This window comes from Rhodnius prolixus, unplaced genomic scaffold (genome assembly GCF_049639745.1).
Source record: "Rhodnius prolixus isolate KJV_2025 unplaced genomic scaffold, Rpr scaffold_9, whole genome shotgun sequence".
In the NCBI taxonomy this organism is placed as follows: domain Eukaryota; kingdom Metazoa; phylum Arthropoda; class Insecta; order Hemiptera; family Reduviidae; genus Rhodnius; species Rhodnius prolixus.
Window position 1 is genome coordinate 7165057 of NW_027411604.1, and position 22395 is coordinate 7187451.

The 22395-nt window shown below is 35.7% G+C and overlaps 1 protein-coding gene and 1 pseudogene across 10 annotated transcripts in view; both read right to left on the bottom strand.

The window, feature by feature from the left end:
- Tpst (tyrosylprotein sulfotransferase) overlaps window positions 1-22395 on the bottom strand; it is a 332855-nt gene that overhangs the window by 177539 nt on the left and 132921 nt on the right. The window lies entirely within an intron of this gene.
- On the bottom strand, window positions 15953-16030 carry LOC141454833 (U4 spliceosomal RNA; annotated as a pseudogene).

Here is a 22395-nt window from a genome sequence, read left to right on the forward strand (position 1 = left end):
CAAAAATCGGCATTTTTTAATATTTTTTGTTCTTGTATTTGAGATGTGATGACCGTAAATTTCACTAAACTCGCCTTATCCTAGTTTCTCATAAGTGTAGAAATCTTTAAATCAGTAATACTATTCAGGTATATTAAGTAAATTAAATAAATTTTCCAGCCGATAGCGAATAATGAATGGAATAGTTTCTAAGTACTTAAAGCACGAAGTTTTTTGTCATTTCAAGTTGGTTTTTGGGGGAGATTAATGTATTTTCACCGGCATGAAAGTACTTACCAGGTGAAATTGATCATGTACTTATTTAGGAGGAACTATAAAATAATCGATAATGGCCAAAATACAGCTTTTTATACAGATTATTTTTACTCGGCTTTAGAAGGCTACTGGCCTGAACCGGGACAACGAACCACTGTTTTTCGATAGACAATCAGCAAAAACCAAAATTTTATTTTAGCAATTTAAAAACAGAATTAACGACTTATCTACACAATGATACTGTGAAATCTTCCTGGACTAACGGAATGGAACTTTGGGGCTCAGCCAAAGCTTCCAATATCTATAAAAATCCAATCCTTCCAGTAAAAAACACTCCGTCAAATCCGCTAATGCTCCTTACTATGTCTCTAACTCTACCTTGCAACGAGATTTCCTTGTTCCCTGCTGTATCAGAAGCTACAAGATCCCGTTAAATTAAACTGCACACAACAATCACCTCACATTCTAATCCTAACTAGTACCCCAACTTACTACACTACTAGAATATCCTACCAGGCGGTTGAAGCGCAGGTGGCCACCGCGATCTTCTAAATGAAGTAAGAGCCAGTGCATAATAGTGAACTATACCTCTTTGGGAGTTTCACCAATGGGTTAATTCTCCCCTCACGCTATTCTTGTATTTATTCTATGTATCATGTTGTATCAGCTTCACTTATTGCAGAAATATACTGCAGCTGTGATAATAAATATAGTGAGGAAAAACAAGTAATTTAAAATTATTACTGATATTGATTATTATTGATGCTGATTGATGTCCTTGGTGTAGATATTGTTTTAGAAAGATTTTAATTAATATAATTAATCTAAACGTCACAGGTTTAATTCTGGTTGGGCCAGTTTTAGGAAATACAACTTATCTACTGTTAGGGGGCCCAGTTTAGTTAGCCTATTGCCTTATAAGTTCCGGTCAACAATTTTGATGGAGTGTTTACGTTCCTCTAGTTGGCGGAAATTACTCAAGCATAAAGAGGAATGCTTCAAGCAGCATTCCGCTTGGCTCTGTATACATCGGATTAGCTAGCTCAAGCATGCTCAAGACTTGACTGTTTCCCGCCTCTCCTCCAGCTCTTTGCTTTAACTAGAAAAAGAATCTCAGCGTTTGAAAATGTGTGTTTTTTTTTTAAACATCTCACACCTTAAGTTTGTTAAACTATAAAGTTTTATTTTAAGCCCCGTTAAAACTATGCCCCAACCTGCTGTAAGGCTTTATCTTTAAATGTATCCGGTCGATGACATATCTCTTTCAAGGTGTTCCATAGGTGCGTTCGCTTCACCGTTTTAGAAGCTAGTAAGGAAATTACGAATTCCTAGCCGATATAAATGCCTTTGAAGCACTTATTTAGGCAGTCAAGCTTCAGTTGTTGTCACCAAGAAAGTTATTACTGGATCAAACTTCGTAGACTTGATGTTATGATATGATTTTTGGAATTAAATTATTAAAGCCACTTTTTCAAATCTAAATGCTTTAATATCGAACTGTGGGGTTCAACCAAACGCTCAAAGAATCCATCCTTGCAGTCCAAAATTCTTGCTCTATGGTAAACGCTCCTTTCTACGTCACCAATCAGACCATTCACACAGACTTAAACATTCCTTTCGTCGCACAAGTGGCTGAAACACGATACAGAAAATTCCATCTTAACCTTCAATCTCATCACAATCCACTTGTACAACATCTATCTTCCAGAACATTTCCAGACAGTGTGGCCTCGCGATCTCCTCTCTGATGACGAGAGACTATAGATAGTGAAATTGGAGTGTTACCGCTGGGTTACTTCTCCACTCTAAGAGTTATATGTTGTTTATTGTTAACATTGTTGCTTATAACGCAATTAAAAGCGCTGATTGTAACTAAATGAACGATAAAAAAAATAATAAAAAATGGTTTAATAAACCAATTAAGACGTTTCAAATCACCTCGGGTCCATCAGCAGGTCTTTTGGAACTTGTTATGTACGGATATAACTTTTACTGATGCTTTTTTAAAAATCAATGAAAATAATGGGAAAAATAAATGAAAATAATGGGAAAAAGAAATGAAAAGCTCCAAATATACTGAAGATGAGCCAGACGGGTCTGAAACGTCTAATAAAATACATAAAAGGGATAAACTAAAACTGTTAGCAGAATACGCTGTAAAGTCTTCGCTGACCGTTAATGTAGATAAATCGGCAGTGCTTCCTTTCCACAAAGGTGGTAAATTGGGTAAGATGCCCAATCTCACCTACAATAATTTGACCATACAGGTCACTAACTCATTTACGTACCTGGGCGTACCTTTGTCTGCCTCCGGTAAATTTGCCATTGCTAGTAAGTATTTTTTATCCAAATGCGCAATAGCGAACTCAGTGGTAAGAAAAACTCTGGTCGCGTGTAAATCAGAAGGCTGGGAAACTAAAACTAAATTATTTCAATCAATTTCAGAAAGCACACTGCTGTATTTAGCGGAAATCTGGGCCCCAGACTACTCTGACTTGGTCGAAAAAGGTCAACTATCTTTTTTTAAAACACTTCTACAACTGCCGAACTATCTAATGCGACCTGATTGCGGTCTAACGCACTTACAATTCAAGATTTTCAAAAGAATGAATGACTGGTGGCTCTCTCTTTTAAATATGCCAGATGACAGCTTGACCAAAATCTGCTATCTACGTCTGTTGGAACTCGGAGAAATTTGCACTTTACGTTTTAACTGGACCCTATGTCTACGAAGGTATTTAACAATTATTGGGGCGGAGGACATCTGGCCCAGTCAAAGTCCGCAGATTCTCAAAAGCCATTATAATAATTTACTGGAAAAGTTTGAGAATCATCTTTTTTGTAAAGATGTAGACTCGGCAATAAATACCAAATACAGTATATTTATTAGAGATATTTGTTCTCTTGGCCGGGGAGAGTTGTACTTGACCACTAAAGTTGGTATAAAAAAACTTAGAATTATCTCCCAAGTAAGGCTTAGCGGCAAGTACCTACCCCGGATCTATAATAAAAATTTCTATATCCACTTCCAGACTGAGGCTGATTGTCCACTTTGTCACGCGGGTCTAGATACTATTGTTCAAGTTTTGCTGCACTGCGAAGTATTTGACTCTTTAAGACATAAATACATTGATAGATACACCAAAGATGTAAAAACCGAGAGAGATAAAATTCAACAGCTTCTTAATATTGAGGATAATGTTCAAAAGCTTAATCACCTTTATTACTTTATTACAAGAAGTCTTCATTTAAGAAAATGATTGCAATAAGTTTGTAATTATCTAGTTTTTTTTTTTTTTTTCTCTACTCTACTTATATAAATTACTATTACAAATAACTAATTCTAGAATAACTTTCTCTTACTGATTATAGCTAGAAATGATTCCACTCCGATTTAATTATATAGTTTAGTTCTGTTTTGTTTTCAATCTCAGCCCGTACATATATTGTATACAATAATAGAAAACCATTAATTTGTATAATAAGTCTGACAGAATTAACTTTGTAAACTCCTTGTACTGTAAGGCCAACCCTTTGCTACGAGATCTGTACTCTTAAGAGCAAATAAATCATTCATTCATTCATTCATAAAAGGGTGTGGAATAGATGAAAAATGCTTTTTTATATTATTCCATGGAACCTCATGTATAAATGACGACTATAATTTTTGTGCTTAAATAATCAAAGATAACAGAGAGAAGGTTTCGCTTTAAAAGAGCACTAAGTTTGCCGCTTGAGACCCCCACAATGGCGAAATTACACCTAGGTTACAGAGTGCCGTAAAAAATTTAAGTTTAGATTAACTTTTTTAAGCACACCACTACATCGAGAAGATCTTGTTGAACGAGCTTTCATAGGTGGCCATCTTCCAACAAGATAATTCTTAGAAAACCACATGTTACAAGAAGACCAATTTTTTCTTTGAGTAGCTCGTTATTCCGATTTAAAGCACATTGAACGTTTGTGTGTGGTGGGGCGGTCACCAGCCTATGGTGTTCGCCCACAATCAGCAAAACCACTTTGAGAAGCTGCTTTGTTTCACATCATCTTCAGCAAGTCTGCCAAAGAGATACCACAAGTATTTGGCAGAGTATGCTCTGCTGTTAACTTAACCACTGGTGACTAGTTTGGTAGTGGCCATTTTGTTCACCAGTTGAATAATTTAGATCAATTGAATTATTCTTTTTTTTGTGACACCCATTTTAGTTTAAATATCGAAGCTACGACTACAAATTAAGTAAAAAAAAACTGTGGCTGTGTCATGGACACGGCCGTGTGTTGTACGTGAATACGTTTACGTAACATTTTTTATATAAAATATTTTTATTCATGTATTTAGGATGAAATCAAGGAAACAAATCGACGATCGAACACAATCTATGCCTATACAGTCCGTTGCCGATGTAGAAGCGATTTCATCATCCACTTGCATAATTTCAACCGTCTCAGCTGCAGATGTTCTGACGTTGATCCACTCGGCCGCATTCATTCTTATACGTTCCCGACACAACTTGACTCGGTCATATGGTGTTTTGTTATTACCATTCGATTGTTCTTGAGAAGCCCTTTCCAACCGTATACCGATTTGGTTTTGACTTTTCGACGCGTAATAGGCCGACATTATATATTTTTGATAATATATTTTTATTCTAACACCTTATTATATTCACTGTCACTATTTTACACTAATGTTTTGTATACAATCGATAGATTGTGACGACAGCTGACGATTGAAACTTAAACGAACATTGTAGCTTCTCCGAGTCAAAAGTTATACTAATTGTAAATCTCAAGACGCAGCAAAATGATCTCGCTTCCACCTCCACCGCGCGCGATGCGTCACAGTTCTCGCTTATCGTAATGAATTCTTTGATCCTTTAGCTATCCAGTGGTCTAATTTAATTTTGGATGTAGACGATAGATTCGAAACTATAGTGCCAAACTGTATCCCCCAGATTTTGTTATCATTAGTTTTTTTGGATTGCCTCCGTATGATAGCAAATTGATGTATTCACGTCAATAAGTTGCGTTAAAATTATTACTATGGTGCTCTACAATAATGTTTACAATATTACAAAAACGTGTTCTCTGATCAAACAATAGGACAAAGTTATTATATATCACAAAAGCTATTATATAACACAGCTCCATTCAGTGTCAGATTGAATAAATTAAATTATAAGGCGAAAAGTCTTTTTTAAAAAAATAAATAAAAATAATCACGATAATAAATACTTGTAAAACTAGACCAACAAATACTCAGAAGGGTATCATTACTAAGGGATGGAATTCTTTTTGAAATCATTTACTTGAAACGAACAAAGGGAAAACATGCAAATATCTATATAGTTGGCTGTGAAATTAAAGAGGCATTCAAACAAAAGACAGCTATTCACAATTTTTTTTAGAAACAACATTCCCCCGGCCCCCGACGAAGAAGGATCTGTGGCCACGACTAATAACAAAAAAAGAAACAGAAAAACAAGAAGATTGTTTTGGGTAAGCGGGACTAAAAAATGGTAATGCTAAATAGGCTTTGTTTTCACAATTGTATTGTTCAAAATTCTTCAACTATGAAATTATTTTGCCCATTAACTGTTGCCGAGTCCCAAAATTTCTTTTTAGAAAAAAGTAAAAAAACTTGTCTTTTAATTAGTGTTTTAATTACTAGGCATGGAAATGCATCTTTTTTTCAGATGAATCATATTGAATAAAACATTTTTTTAAAAAATATACCCGACCGTTATTCACCTACTTTATCAAAAGTTTTTCTCATGACTATCTGCACATGCGTATTATCTCCACTCCTGTATCAGTAATGGTTGTGAGTGTTCAAGTACTCGATGGCTTGTCTAAGGGAATCAATGGAAGTGGTCACTTTAATTGACTGAATTTTCGAAAAGATAATGATATTTTGTTCTGTTATTATTTTCAAGCCAGAATATTCTCCGTCAATTTTGGAAAAGCATTTCATTGCTTTCTTGCTGTACTATGTGTTCAATTTTTATCAATTTTGAGGGTTACCGTCAAATGGAAAATTAAGCCTTGGGCCCACAGAAAGTGGTCTGTCGCGACGGGCAACGATCGCGGTCAGGCGGTCTAGTTGTATTACACAAAGATGCATCATCTCTGTCAAAACAGAACGCGGTCTACTAGCCGCTGGCTAGTCTTTGTCGCGACGATAAGCGATCTGGTAGTACAAAATTACAGATTTCAACGTGACCGCCAGAGCCACCTTTGATCAAAAATGAGTAAAGAAATTGTAATTTTTATAGGTAAATGTGGGCAAATACAGAGTTTTGTTTGATAATTCACTCGGAACGTTATGAAAATGTTTTTAAAAAAAACCTATCTTCATGTGATTCCAGTTCGATACATAAGTGGTGTTATTCCCCTAATTGTTCTCTTCCTTGCGCACCAAACTTTGTTTTTTCACCTTTTTGCTTTGCAAAGCTAACAGCAGAAGGAGTTGTTCTTCGTCCGAGCTCATACTTAATATAATAAAAAATAAAACAAATAACAAAAAAAAAAAAAAACGCACTACTACTTCACAAGAAGAAAGCTACCAAACTGTGGACCGCTCTAACAAAAGAATCGCGTCCTGTGTGACGTCCCCATATCGCAGACCCGCCGTGACGACCGCTGAATCGCTGCCTGCCGTGGCAGACCGCTTTTAACGTCTAAGCTTAAATTATCGCTCGGAGCTTTATATTTCACCCCACTGCTAGCTTCCAGACAATGTTCTTTCGTTACAAACAACGCTTTCATAATAGGGTTTGAATTTACAGTAAAAGCGTCTTAAACTTGAAAAAGAAAAGTAAAAGAATCATCTTTTACAGAAAATCAGATTGCTGACAGGAATAGGAAATTAGTATTTTGATTTGTCTGCTTCAGAATGAGGCATTGCCCTAACATGTTTCCTGTTCTTTATTTTTATGGTCATATTATCAGACAATAAAAGTGTCTTTTGTCTTTTTATGGCTACATAAATTAAGTGGACATTAATAGAAAGTAAAAAAATAAAAAATTCTAAAAATAGTAAAAATTATATTTCATTTTGCATTTTAAAGTTTGAAATTTATTCCCGAAATTCTGTCGGAGATTTGGATCTCACAAGCAGGTTGTTCTAATTTTATAGCGCTAATAAATATGTCAGCTGTTAGATACTACTCGTATTTTATCGAATAGGCGCTCCTATAAAGCAAGATGTAGCGCGGTACGATTCAGTCTCCAATAAAAATACTATTAATAATAATCAGGTGGATGAAAAATTAATGCCACTTTCAGGCATTATAAACTTTATTCTACCGAGTTTTCGACCTAGGGACTAGAAATGATATCTAAGACAGAAAACAGTCTAAATTTCAAAACTGACACCAACAATTTAAACAACATATACGCCAACTTACTGCAAAATACTTGACAATTGGCAATTCTGACTTCCAAACACAAACCAAACACATATCACACACAGACCGATCACATTCAGTCGATGAACAGACAAGACAGAAGACACACCAACCCTCTAATGATGTAAAAACAGTATATTGTAAATTAGGTAAATATTTTTTGTAAATTTTCGTTACACTATACATATTCATCGTAATATAATTAATTGGTAACACACTGTAAATATGTTCCACAGCCCTGAAGATGGACCTAGTCCCTAGGTCGAAAGCTCGGCATAATAAAGTTTATAATGACTGAAATTGGCATTAACTTTTCATTCTATTGAAACTGTGATTCAGTCACCAAAAATAATTACCAGTAATAATCAGGTGGCACCGACGAGATTCTTTTGTAAGCACGTGCTGAAGAAGAGGTGAAGAGAGAGTCGGTTTTGCTGGGTGTGTTTAAAACAGAGATTGGCGGGCGGTTGCTGCCCATTTTGGGCACAGCATTTCCACAGTGGCAATAATACTGCGGAAGGAATTGGCTTCACTTGCAGTGTACTGGACTTCCTCGTGTCCGAGTGCGGGTCAAGATTTCTGCCCTCAGATTTGACAGATCACTGTCAGGACACTTAAAAAAAAAAAAAAAATGTTTCGTACGCCCATGATCCGTCATTTAATGCGCCTTAGTCTCCGGATAAGTCTGGCAACCTTTGACGTAAAGCAAACATTGTTTTCTAATACGAGGGTCGTTTGAAAAGTCCGTGCAAAAATAAAAACTACTTAATTTTTTTGGGGTAAACCTTTTTTATTTTTCAACATAGTCTCCTTTTAGGCTTATACACTTCGTCCAACGCTGCTCTAGTTTGTTGATCCCTTCCGAATAATAGGATTTGTCCAAGTCTGAAAAATAGCCATTCGTTTCTGCAATCACCTCCTCGTTTAAATAAAATCTTTTTCCCGCCAGCCATTTCTTCATATTGGGGAACAAATAGTAGTCCGAGGGAGCCAAATCTGGAGAATAGGGGGGATGTGAAACGAGTTGGAACCCTATTTCCATTAATTTTGCGACCACAACTGCTGAGGTGTGAGCTGGTGCGTTGTCGTGATGGAAAAGGACTTTTTTGTGGGCCAATCGTGGGCGTTTTTCTTGCAGCTCGGTTTTCAAACGGTCCAATAACGATGAATAATATGCACCTGTAATAGTTTTACCCTTTTCCAGATAGTCGATGAGGATTATTCATTGCGAATCCCAAAAGACAGTCGCCATAATCTTTCCGGTCGAAGGAACGGTCTTCGCCTTTTTTTGGCGCAGATTCCCCCTTGGTAATCCATTGTTTATGTTGTTCTTTGTTCTCAGGAGTGTAGTGACGTATCCATGTTTCATCCACAGTGACGAAACGACGCTTAAAGTCCTGCGGATTCTTCTGGAACAGCTGCAAACCGTCCTTGCAACACTTCACACGATTTCGTTTTTGGTCAAGCGTGAGCAATCGCGGCACCCATCTTGCGGATAGCTTTGTCATGTCCAAATGTTGATGCAAAATATTATGTACCCGTTCATTTGAGATGCCCACAGCACTAGCAATCTCACGCAAATTCACTTTTCTGTCATCCATCACCATATCATGGATTTTATCAATGATTTCTGGAGTAGTAACCTCAACAGGGCGTCCAGAACGTTCAGCGTCACTTGTGCCCATATGGCCACTCCGAAAATTTTGAAACCACTTATAAACTGTTCTAATCGAAGGTGCAGAGTCACCATAATGTTTATCAAGCTTCTCTTTAGTCTCCTGAGGCGCTTTGCCTTTCATAAAGTAGTGTTTAATCAACACACGAAATTCTTTTTCGTCCGTTTTTTGAAAATCACTCGACTTCCTCGATTCAAACGAATGCCAAACACAAAGAAATAGACCGATCTGGCTGAAACTTGGTGTGTGTTCTTCCGAGAGATGCTACTAACTAAACCTAACCTCGATACGCGCCAGTAGTGGTATCTCTCTGACTTTGCACGGACTTTTCAAACGACCTTCGTATAAGCAGAAGAGAGTGGTGCTACAAATGGATGTAGGCCATGCGCAGAACGGACCAAGATCAAAGCTCGACTCATTTCTTTCAATCTCATACACACCGCTGTTTCTTTGGACTACCTTCGCTTATTATTCTTGACAACCTACCAGAAAAAAAAAAATCTCTTTTGGTAATCTGTTTACGGGGGGCTTCTTTTGAAGTGATGACTTGAATAACTTATACGTCAGACCATATACGTCTCAGTATTAATCTTGCATAGAATTTGTTTTTTTTGCTATTTCTTCTTTTAGATGTAGGCTATATTAAAACTATAGTTGTTATAGCAACGGAGTCACGCAAGTTTTATGTTAAATTGGATAACACAGATACTAAGAGTGGGGATTGGTACCTTACGAAGAATACAGGTTAACAAACCTGTAAGGAGATTGATTGTAGAGTTTTGACAATTTTCTTTTTTTTAAACAAAAAAATGCTTATTTTATAAAAGACATCAATGCATATTTTTGGTATCGGGTACTCTGCGACCAAAAAAACATACTGAGCTTAATTCTGGAGATAGATAGACTTCACAGTACCAAGGGATAACTCACTAGTACCAACTCCGTTTCACTCTCTACGTTTTCTCTCTAGATATCGTGAAGAAAACTTTCGAAACTCAAAGGGATAGAGGATTCTAGGCAAGCTAGATTCCCCCTTCTAACCCAGCCAACCTTTGCAGGGAAGTCCCACGTAGAGAAAGTGGACAGCTGCGATAACCAAACCCAGATACAATTCACGCCATTCCCTAAGCTCACCGGATTTCCTGTGTATGGCTTCCCGCCCCCCATAATAAAGGAAATCAAGTTTTCCGAGAAAGTTCTAGAATGAGAAGAGACCCAGTAGTCAAGGGATAATCTTCTCTGGTATCAATCCCAATCCCAGATCATCCAAAGATGATACCCTAAATAAAGATGGGAGCGAACAACCATTCATTCCTTGGAATCAGATACCTATCTCTCCCTAAAGAGAATATATCCTCTACTAACTCCAGTTCTGTTATACAGATAGAAGCATCTTTGCTTTTTTTTAAAAAAAAAAAATAACTCATCTTTAACCAGTTAAGCGTGGAATTTAGTTATTAAAAAAAAAACCCACAGTGTGCGGAATTAAAATCAGACAATGACGTGTATACACGTCGAACGCAGGTCAAAACAACCAAGCGACTTTTTCTGCAATCTCTCTGTGGCTTGAGATTACAGAGCATTCTGTGCTCATTCAAAAATCTTGCACCTCTTCACGTATGCATTGCCGCCTAGTTAACTAGAGACGCAAGAGCTTTTACAAGGAAGAGAAGAGCTTTTTGAATTATGAGCAAAATGACGTGTATGCTCGTACTGGAGGTCTGAACCTCTATCTAAGGTAAAAACGTCATTGCACAAGGTTTGAGAGCTTCTATTTGTGTGCCTAATTCCCAATCTCTATTGCGGAGACCAAACATGTACCAACCACTTATCATTTGGCTGACTCCCTCCACCCCTCTCCGTATAAAATACTTGGCAGTTCTATTGGTAAGATAAATGAAACGTCCCATCAAATAATATTCTTATTGTATTTTATTAAAATTTCTAGTTTTTATAGTTAATGGCAATTTTATATTTTTCACGAGTATACACGTCAAACACTCTACAGGTTAATATTTATATATTTATTTTTATTTTTTAATTTTAACTGGATTAATCTTCTCATAAGCTAACCACAAGCTTAAACCGGAAGTGAAAGGGACAGCCCAATAAAGAACGGTTTAGTACAGGATGTATACTTATATGTTCAATCGCAATTTTCGACATCTAGACTAAAGTTATTCTTAACATACATGCGCCAGCCACATCTGTTGCCGTCTTTGCTCTCGAAAAGGGAATACACAGTATCTTGAACGCATTCACTCCCACTCATGCAGATAAACGCTCTTAATATAGTTTTATGCAGTTCAAGAAATTTCAAAATATGTATTTCCTCTTTTTAGACAGGTATGCCAAAAAAATAAGAAAGAATTTATTATTAAGATACCTAAACAAAACAAAGATTCGTAAAAACATGAATTAGTTGTTTAAAATATTAGATTAAATCGGCGAAACTCCAAAGACTATCAAGAAAGTAAAGGGTTGAACGAGATCAGAAAAAATATGAACTGTATACCAACAGAAATAAGAAATAAAACAAACACGTTTAACAAAGATAGAGTGTAGTTTAGCCGGTGGTTGATGAGTGACATGAGATTGTCACTTGGTCGTTATTTATTAACCAGCTCCTGTCAATCAACCACAATTATGATTTGAACCACTCGCTGCATCACCGTACACTTGGGATCACCCACCAGAGATGTAGATGATACATTAGCTATACTTGAATAGACTCGTATACACAATAAGTTTATTTATACATTACAAACTAGTTCTTTAAATTGGGACTATAATTAAATTTATAATTAGCTGGTATTATTATGGTTACTTTCTCTTGCAATCTTACTATAGTAAGAGAAAGTATTGTACAGATTTTCGAATTGGAAATCGGAAATTGCAACAGTAGTGTTGCTCTCATAAGAGGCAGGAAAGAAATCGGTTAACCAGGAAATACCACTTCCGTTTTTGCTAATATATTGTTAAAATTGTTCTAAAAAATAAAAAAAACTCGAAATCTTTTATCAAAAACATTTTGTAAGAAAGTTTTTTTCCCCCCTCTCTATTGCCAATTTTGAGTAGACTTATTTTCCATAGAATGATAAAAAACAACAATCAAATTAATTCACAATCGATAAGTCTCCAAGTGCAATGTAATTAAAATCGATCACAATGATTTTGCAACTAGTTTCCAAGTGTCGTAACTAATTGTAGAGCACTATCAGTAAAGTGACTTCACAGCCCATCAACTACGTGGAGCAAACTTTCTATAATTGAATTATCTGTTACTTTAACTGAATCCATTAAAATTTTAGCAACAAAAACTAAAAGAAAAAATACTAATTTAGAACAAAAAATTCAATATTCTAAATAAAGATCGATTTTACTTTAAATTACTACTTCCCATCTTAATTCTATAATCCACATGTGTTGGAAGACAACTTTTTCAACATTATTTGAATAATCTATTTCAGCCTAGAAAGATAAAACGGAAGGAATACTCTTCAAATTGACAAATATTCTTTTTTTTTGGCATTCGCTTTCGCCATACAGCCAGCATCGTCTAGGTGCTTATCACTGGAATATCACTCACTCTCCATTCTTACTTATAAATACATTCGCTTCACACAGTCATTCCTCTACTATTTACAACTATTTACTTACATATTACAACTAATGGATGGATCAGTACTCTATATTCCTGCCATCCTTATAGCTTAACCGAAATTAAAATCACGTAATCCTTCTCTAATCATTTTCTTCCATTCATTCTAATTCGGCTATAACTTTTAAATACATTCATATTTCAATGCTAGCTCTGCTACAGTTTTAAGCACAGAGATGTTGATAAAGAATACTAGGTCTTCGTAGCGAAATGGTGCATCTAAAATACCTGTATAGGTCGTCAAACATTCGTTTCCTTTCTACTCTACATAACGTGGACATATCATTATTATATGTTTGAAATCCTCCGCCTCATTGCAATCTACGCAAAGAGGAGAGAGAGGACCTTTTTGTTGATCCTGTGAAGATACGATCCGCACACCGCGTGGTTCGCTCTCAGCCTGCTTATTGTCGTAACGACCCATTTATTAGTGGACAGTTCCCTTAAACCATCGAAAATATTCTTTAAAGTTGGGAGTTATGTACCAAAAGAATGGACGCCATTAAAAATTACGTCAGGGAAAGAAAATCTAAAGTATAATTAAATATTGAGAGAAACCTGCCAGGAAGTTCAATTCGTCTTCGGATGATTATAAAGGCCATAATCAAGAGAGCCGAATGAATATTCGGCAGACTATTGGGGCCAAGTTCAAGGAAATATCGTGATTTCAATAAATGTTTATATGATGTCACCTTTCAAATTAATTTTGAAGTCCTAATGTTATTTTAGTAAAAATTCAGTTTTTATTCGAAAAATCGAATTGATAAAAAATTACGCGAGTGTTTTTTTCGCCATTTTGATTTTGATTTTAATTATTGGTCGGTTCTATCAAAAGGAAATAGTTGGATTTAATAAATTTTTAGATTTCTTTTTTCTGTGCAATATTTATTTGAACCATTAATAATGTGTCGCTTTCGTGAATAGTTATACTTTGGCTTTGTTGCCACACCGGATGTACATTTTTGTGAAGCTTAATGTTCTCCTTTTGTTTTACGCAGTTTAATTTCTTCTTTTCTATACGGGCCCTGAAATATAATTTATCTTCGTTTAAACCAGAATTACACTTAAGAGAAATTTATGGTGGTTATGCCCTCCTCATAAAAGTATTTTTATTCTTCTCTCATACTCGTATCATTCACCTTTTGTTTGGTTAATAATTCTTCGCTTAACACAATTATTTGAACCAAAAAAATCTGTGCACTGCATTTGATATTATGAGCTCTCATTTTAATATGTAGGAAGCAGCCTCTCTCTTTATCTCTCACCCTTACTGAAATCATTTTTAATTAAAAAGAAAACTTTGGAGTTTTGTAGGTATGTGAGTGATGGAATATAAACTTCCTTTATTAACGTATCCATGAGGCTGTGCTTAAAAGTATGTTCATTAAATAGCAAGAAAAGAGAAAAGTAATTAAAAATGGGTTTGAACATTAAATTAGGATTTAGTAGATACGCAAATAGAAATAATACTTGAAATCTAATCTTTCTATTTTTAAAGGAATTAATCCACATTTTGTTTTCATAGACAAGTAAGTTGCTATCATTTTTATGGGCTATCGAATAGTTTGAAAATAATATCGGCTTCTTTCTGTTTTCCTTGGCGGAAGGAGTATACGAGGGTCGTTTGAAAAGTCCGTGCAAAAATAAAAACTACTTAATTTTTTGGGGTAAACCTTTTTTATTTTTCAACATAGTCTCCTTTTAGGCTTATACACTTCGTCCAACGCTGCTCTAGTTTGTTGATCCCTTCCGAATAATAGGATATGTCCAAGTCTGAAAAATAGCCATTCGTTTCTGCAATCACCTCCTCGTTGGATAAAATCTTTTTCCCGCCAGCCATTTCTTCATATTGGGGAACAAATAGTAGTCCGAGGGAGCCAAGTCTGGAGAATAGGGGGGATGTGAAACGAGTTGGAACCCTATTTCCATTAATTTTGCGACCACAACTGCTGAGGTGTGAGCTGGTGCGTTGTCGTGATGGAAAAGGATTTTTTTGTGGGCCAATCGTGGGCGTTTCTCTTGCAGCTCGGTTTTCAAACGGTCCAATAACGATGAATAATATGCACCTGTAATAGTTTTACCCTTTTCCAGATAGTCGATGAGGATTATTCCTTGCGAATCCCAAAAGACAGTCGTCATAATCTTTCCGGCCGAAGGAACGGTCTTCGCCTTTTTTGGCGCAGATTCCCCCTTGGTAATCCATTGTTTACTCGTAGATTGTTCTTTGGTCTCAGGAGTGTAGTGATGTATCCATGTTTCATCCACAGTGACGAAACGACGCTTAAAGTCCTGCGGATTCTTCTGGAACAGCTGCAAACCGTCCTTGCAACACGTCACACGATTTCATTTTTGGTCAAGCGTGAGCAATCGCGGCACCCATCTTGCGGATAGCTTTGTCATGTCCAAATGTTGATGCAAAATATTATGTACCCGTTCATTCGAGATGCCCACAGCACTAGCAATCTCACGCACCTTCACTCTTCTGTCATCCATCACCATATCATGAATTTTATCAATGATTTCTGGAGTAGTAACCTCAACAGGGCGTCCAGAACGTTCAGCGTCACTTGTGCCCATATGGCCATTCCGAAAATTTTGAAACCACTTATAAACTGTTCTAATCGAAGGTGCAGAGTCACCATAATGTTTATCAAGCTTCTCTTTAGTCTCCTGAGGTGTTTTGCCTTTCATAAAGTAGTGTTTAATCAACACACGAAATTCTTTTTCGTCCATTTTTTGAAAATCACTCGACTTCCTCGATTCACACGAATGCCAAACACAAAGAAATAGACCGATCTGGCTGAAACTTGGTGTGTGTTCTTCCAAGGGATGCTACTAACTAAACATAACCTCGATACGCGCCAGTAGTGCTATCTCTCTGACTTTCCACGGACTTTTCAAACGACCCTCGTACATCCTGTTGGGTTTTTGTCAAGCTTTCAAGTCTGAAAACTGAGAAAATTTCAACTAGCCAATAATCGCACCTCAGGAGGCCTTCATTGGTTACGATACTGCCACTGCGCAAGGTTTTTTAAAAAAAATATTTAAATTACTTAAACTCCCAGATTCTCGTCTTCCTAAAATAGTCGCCCTTAGAGCACCATTAATAGTGGTACACTGTGGTTCAAGTTGTGGTACACTTCTGGTGTACAGAATTTCTCTTTCGATTCGCTATTTTTTCTTTGAACAATATCAAATGAATGGCCAAAGATGTTCCGATGATTTGTTGAACAAACTAACGGTTAAGTTCCAGAATGAGCAGTACGAGCAAGTTGCCTCTTACTCTCGTTTCGTATTTTATAAACAATTAGAACGTAACGTTAATACGTTTAGATTAGTCTCTGTTCAGACTCAGGGTCTGTCTTTGACTGAGCTAAGATGGCTTTTTAAGATCAGAGGAGATTTATTGAGGTAGTAATTTTATATTGTTTTAATCTCAGATTACTTTTTCTGTACATTTATTATAATTTATTAGTCATTATAATTTTATTTTGTCACCGTTGTGCATTTATTAATCTATTCGTATTATGTTCTAACTTGTATTATAATCTATTTATATTTATATTTTATTTTATTTTATTTTTTTTTTGGCCTTCTGAGCGAGCAGATTAGCCATGATGATGAAATATGATGTACGGGTATCTAACTAATTACTTATATTGAAATTTGATTACTGTTGATATGTCTTACTAATGCCTTGAGTGTTGTCAGATTAGCCTTCATCAGTATTTATTGCAAATTAGTTGGTAGTTCCCAAAGTAAGTCCCGACCTTTACTCCTTTGAGGGCATGCCAAAATTAGGTGGTTTGCAACAGCGTCTGGTTCCCCACATATGCACCTGCCTATCTGGGAGAACCCCAATGCGGAACAGATGGCTTGGAGTTCCGTTATGGTTCAATCTTAAACGGACTGTTCTATTTTCACTTATCGTGCCATACCAGGGTATTTATATTGTATATTGCTTTAGTATAATAATAAGAATCTCATATTTTGTTTTTACGTCGACCTCCAGCAGACGGACTAGTTCCAAGCTGTACATCACTTGTTTGATTTTTTTTCATGAATATATTTTTGTTCTGTATTTTTAAATAAAGTAATATAATTATTGTGAAATTTTGGGAAGGATTACATTTGTGGGAGTTTAAATATCCCTGTTAATCTCTACCTCAAACATATCCTGAATGTGAGAAGAGACCGTCCTATTAGGAAAACCTTTTTTTGAAAGAAGGATTCAGGGAACACAGAAAAGTGTGTTTCTGAGTATTTCTGGGATAAACTCTAGGATTAAGAAAATTTAGCACAATCGCATTACTCTTACACTTTTACTACTACTAACATGAGTAAGTAGGAATACAAAAGAAATAATAAATTAAGTTGTTAGAGTAGGAATTAGCTAAGTAAGGAAACAGCAGGATGGGCTAGAAAGCCGAACTGCTCTGTCCAAAATTCAGCCGTGCTCTTAAGAGAGCCCTAGATTATCTGCTTTCTAGAGGCCACTACCAGCTTACTGTCCAGTAATGGACTGTATAGTTCTTAGCGAAAATAAAAAGGCCATCAGGACACTAAAAAGAGTACCGGGCTCATTACTAAGATAATAATTAAAATGTTAATTGCCAGAGATAAGGAAAACTGCACCTTACACCCCGAAATCAGCTTAAGAGGGGAACCCAACAAAATGCTGAAGAGCATTTGCTGGATAAAATTATTCCAAATTAAAGTTACTGATCTACGCGAATGATTATATTTATAGGCAAAATTATGAAGTAGAAAAATTTCTCAGGAAGGAGGGAAAAATTCATTCAATAAGAAGGACTTCTGATCCTGGAATTTTCTTCAATCAGCGTCCCTGGACCCAACACAGAATTCACTAAAAGAACTTTTTTTTTGGACTCACGTTTATTGGAACAGATATTTCCAGAATTAAACTCAATTGCAACGTTTCTCCCATCTAGTAAAAGCAATTTAAAAAATTAATAAATTTTCGAGAGTTTCCCGATGTGCGAAAAAGTAGTGGTTCACAGAAAATGTTCTGCTATCACTTTATGGAAAAATGTCCAATATACAGGCAACTGAAACTTGATACTTTTTCGTATAGATAAGTATAACTTAATTATTATTAGTGTTCAGTGGTAGGTAATGTTTCTACCGGACAGGCAGAATTACAAGATAAATAATGATGAATTGATGAGAAGCGTAATATTGATATGGGTGTGTAGATTTAGAAGAGGCACTGGCACCACAGCCTCCACAATGTACAGACAGGTATTTACACGCGCACATATGTGCAGAAATCACCCCCACCCTCCCGCTATCTCACTCTCTCTACGTACTGACGCACATACATTACTATTCAAAACAGGTGTGTGCGGATAATGTACTATTAGCGTGCCCAGCCTTGGTCCTCCACCAACAGACCTCGCATCCTCCTCATCTCCCCTCAACTATATCCCAAACACCATGGCAAAAACCACCCCCTCTCTGCTTGCCCATAAATTTGTACGGTACACTGAGCAAATAAATACACAGGCTAACCAACTAATCCATTGTCCATATAATATTCTTTTTAATTGTATCAAAATTATCTATCAGTATCGTTTAAATAAAGCAGATAAATGAAGCGAGTTAAATTTTATGTAAAATAAAACCTTCCACCTGTTTACCTCACTCCTCTTCCCACAACAGATTGTGTGAAGTACCTAGGACTCTTCATGGGCAAAGTCTAACTGGAATCCACAAACTAGACTCAAACGGAAAGAACTAAACAGACGATTCAAAATTCTCTCTACACTTCACGACAAACGATCTAAACTTTCACTGAACAATAAACGACTTATCTCCACAATGATACTGGAAACCTGCCTGGACTTACGGAATGGAACTTTGGGGCTCAGCGAAAGTTTTCAATATCTATAAAAATCCAAAATCCTTCCAGTCAAAACCACTCCGACGAATCCGCTAATGCTTCTTACTTTGTACCAAACTCTACCCTGCACCGAGATTTCCTTGTTCCCTGTTGTATCAGAAGTTGCAAGATCCCGTAACATTAAATTCCACGCTAATATCCCCAACTTACTTCATTGTATAGAAATACTCGCAAGACGGTTGAACCGCTGGTGGCCGCCGGCTTTTCTCAATGAAGTGCCACTGCACAATAGTGAACTGTTATTCTTCGGGTGTTTCACCAATGGGTGAATTCTCCCCTCACGTTACTCATGTTTATACTATGTATCATGTTGTATCGGCTTCACTTATTGCAGCAATATACTGCAGTTGTGTAAATAAATAAAGTAAAATAAATAAATAAATACAATCTATCTTTTCTTCTCTCGGTAAATTTTTTCCAAAATGAAAATTTATTATTTTTACTTTCACTTTATTGAGTTTCGACCGTTAATGTCCGTCTAGAGGTCTGTGGGTATGTGTTTTATTAAGATGGATTTATCTACAGGAATTTAGCGTCCAAAATCCCGGGATCCCGACAAAATCAATTTATTAAAATGCCTTTCCAGTTTTACTCCAACCATTTTTTTTGTTGTCATCAACCAACACCCCAGCTACCGCAAAAACTTGTATTTCAATTCGCGTGGTCTTACCATAAAAATGAGGATTAATGGATTTGCTAAAATGCCCACCAGGTTAGAGTGGAAGTAGGAGTGAAATCGTAAATCAGGAGATCGGAAATGCGAGGTGTCTGAAAGGTTCCTTCAGTTATTTATTTATTTTTTCTTTATTTTATTTATTTACTAAACATTTTAACTAATTTATTTATGCAATAACCACTCAAATTGAAAAGTTATAAAGGTAATTTACAGGTAATTGTACGGAATAAGCTTTATTTATTTATTTATTTATTTATTTATTTATTGTTATAGTGGTCTTGTTTGCACATTAACCATTACTTTATATGAGGGCTGGAAAAAACCAACATATTGGCATGAACAATTACAGTTGGCTTCCAGCGCCTCAATTTACCAATATGTTGGTGGAAAAAAACCAGCCCTATCTTTTCCAATATTCAATTTGAGGAATAGCGCAGCCTCTTTCCCTTCTTTCTTCGTCATGCCAGCCACTCTTCTACTACATTCTGCGTCGTGGCTTCCATGAGATAAGGATATCTTGAGCGCTGCGTACTGACATTCCTTCCTAGAACAACACAATGGTCTCTGAATGTGACTTCGTTATTTGATGTGAGCTTAGAGTGGTGTAATTGGTAGTGTAGTTATGATAGTACTTGTTTGAGTAATTAAGAACTAAAATCGCAACTATGGAGTTTAGCTGCATCCTATATTTTTATTTTATTCTCTCTAATGAATTTGTAAATAATTCGTAGCGCATCAGGATTCATTATAGCTAAAATACTTTTAGCGCTACAGGGAAATCGTACATGTGTTGCCAATTCCTTTAGGAACTTGTCTCTATTTTTATTATATCTGCTGCATCTGAAGAGGAGGTGATCGATGTCCCCATCCTCCCCGCTATCGCAATCACATTTGGGACTATCTAATAACTTAATTTTATGCAGATGCGGATTTGTGAGATTATGGTTGAACCTCAGTCGCATTATTGTTGTGTAAAATTGCCTTTCCCCCTCCAGTACTTCTACAAACCATGGCTTGTTGGGAATCCTAGGCTGTAAATCAGCGTAATATTTACCCTTAATTTCTTTTTCCAGATCGTAGAGCTTTTGCCGAATAAGCTTTAATACTTCACTTTATGTAATTTTTGTAAGAAACTATAAAGATATACGAGTATAAACAAGAATTGGGTTTTTCACGAATTTTTCACTCAATTAGTTTACGATTATTTAGAGAGTGTAGAATTTCGTAACGCAAAATTGGTACTGATGCTTCTTTAGCCCTGAATTATTAAATTTAAACTTTAGCCCATAAAAGCCAGAATTGTGCCTCAATTACACTCGACGTGCAATTACTGGCAGGTACGAAAACTATATGCGCCCTTTATTCTATTTTAAAATTCCGCACTAATTAAATATTCCAACCAAGCCACTCTAGTCCAGACCCACAACTATATGTGAATAAAGGTGGCCGAGGGGGGAGTACCCCTCCTGTAAATATGTATGACGCCCTCTATTTTATACTTTGGAACCTTTCTAGGCATAGAGTTCTGCCTTTAATTTAGCCTACAAAATTTCCGCATCTGTAAATAATATCTCCTTAACAAAAACTTACAGTTTAAAAAGTTAAGTATAAGGGTTGATTAAACGCCAAAAGGTACACAAATCAGCAAGTACCCAACATTTCATTAATACTTCATTGATATTATTTAAGTAATTTTACCGCATTAATTTTCATTAATATTTTTTAAGAATTTATTAGATGTCACATACCCTTATGCTGGTCATTTTCATCTACAAAATATTTGTTCAAGTAGCACACCATTTAACTTAGATTGACTGTAATATCTATTTATCTATAATAATCAAACTATTAATCACTGGTGAAAAAGAAAACGTTATAAAAAATAAAAAAATATGAGGCTAAAAAATTCATAAACTTTTTTAAAAATTGCTTACACCAACATACATCAATGATTTTATTTATTTTTATTTTTAAATAAAAATCGTCGGTTTAAGTTCATTCTTCGATAAAGTAATTGTTATTTTATGTAGTAGTCAAACGTTTATAATAATAGGTAATAATTATCTGGCTTTATCGCAAATAATATAGTTTTCTTCAATTACATTCTCCATCTAGGTGTTCTTCCCACAATGTTGTGTATATGTAATATAAAATAAATAAGATATGCATATTTTTAGGACAGCTAATTATTCCAGTATTTTACCATAAGTAAAATTAGGGGAACTAAATTAAATTACAATTGAGAAATGAATAAATAATGTTGAATAATCTACTTGTTATTAACTGTGTGTTATTTGTCCTCACGAATATTTCGGTAAGACGAATTCAAGACTGAAATATTGCTTTAAATCCTCCGTGATTCAAATTTAAACAGTAGCCGACTCTAAATTTGTCTTTTTCTAATTTAACATGCATGTATATGTGACAACTTCAGAATCAGAAGAATAATTTGGAATAGAGTTAAAATAAAGTACCTATTTATACGAAGATATCATATACATTTTATCACAATTATAACTATTATGAATGAACTGGCCAGCATAAGGGTATGTGACATCTAATAAATTCTTAAAAAATATTAATGAAAATTAATGCGGTAAAATTACTTAAATAATATCAATGAAGTATTAATGAAATGTTGGGTACTTGCTGATTTGTGTACCTTTTGGCGTTTAATCAACCCTTATACTTAACTTTTTAAACTGTAAGTTTTTGTTAAGGAGATTTTTGTACCTTTTGGACAGATTTTCCTTTTTGTCTATTAGCAAAGTTACATATCTGCTTTACAGATTGGA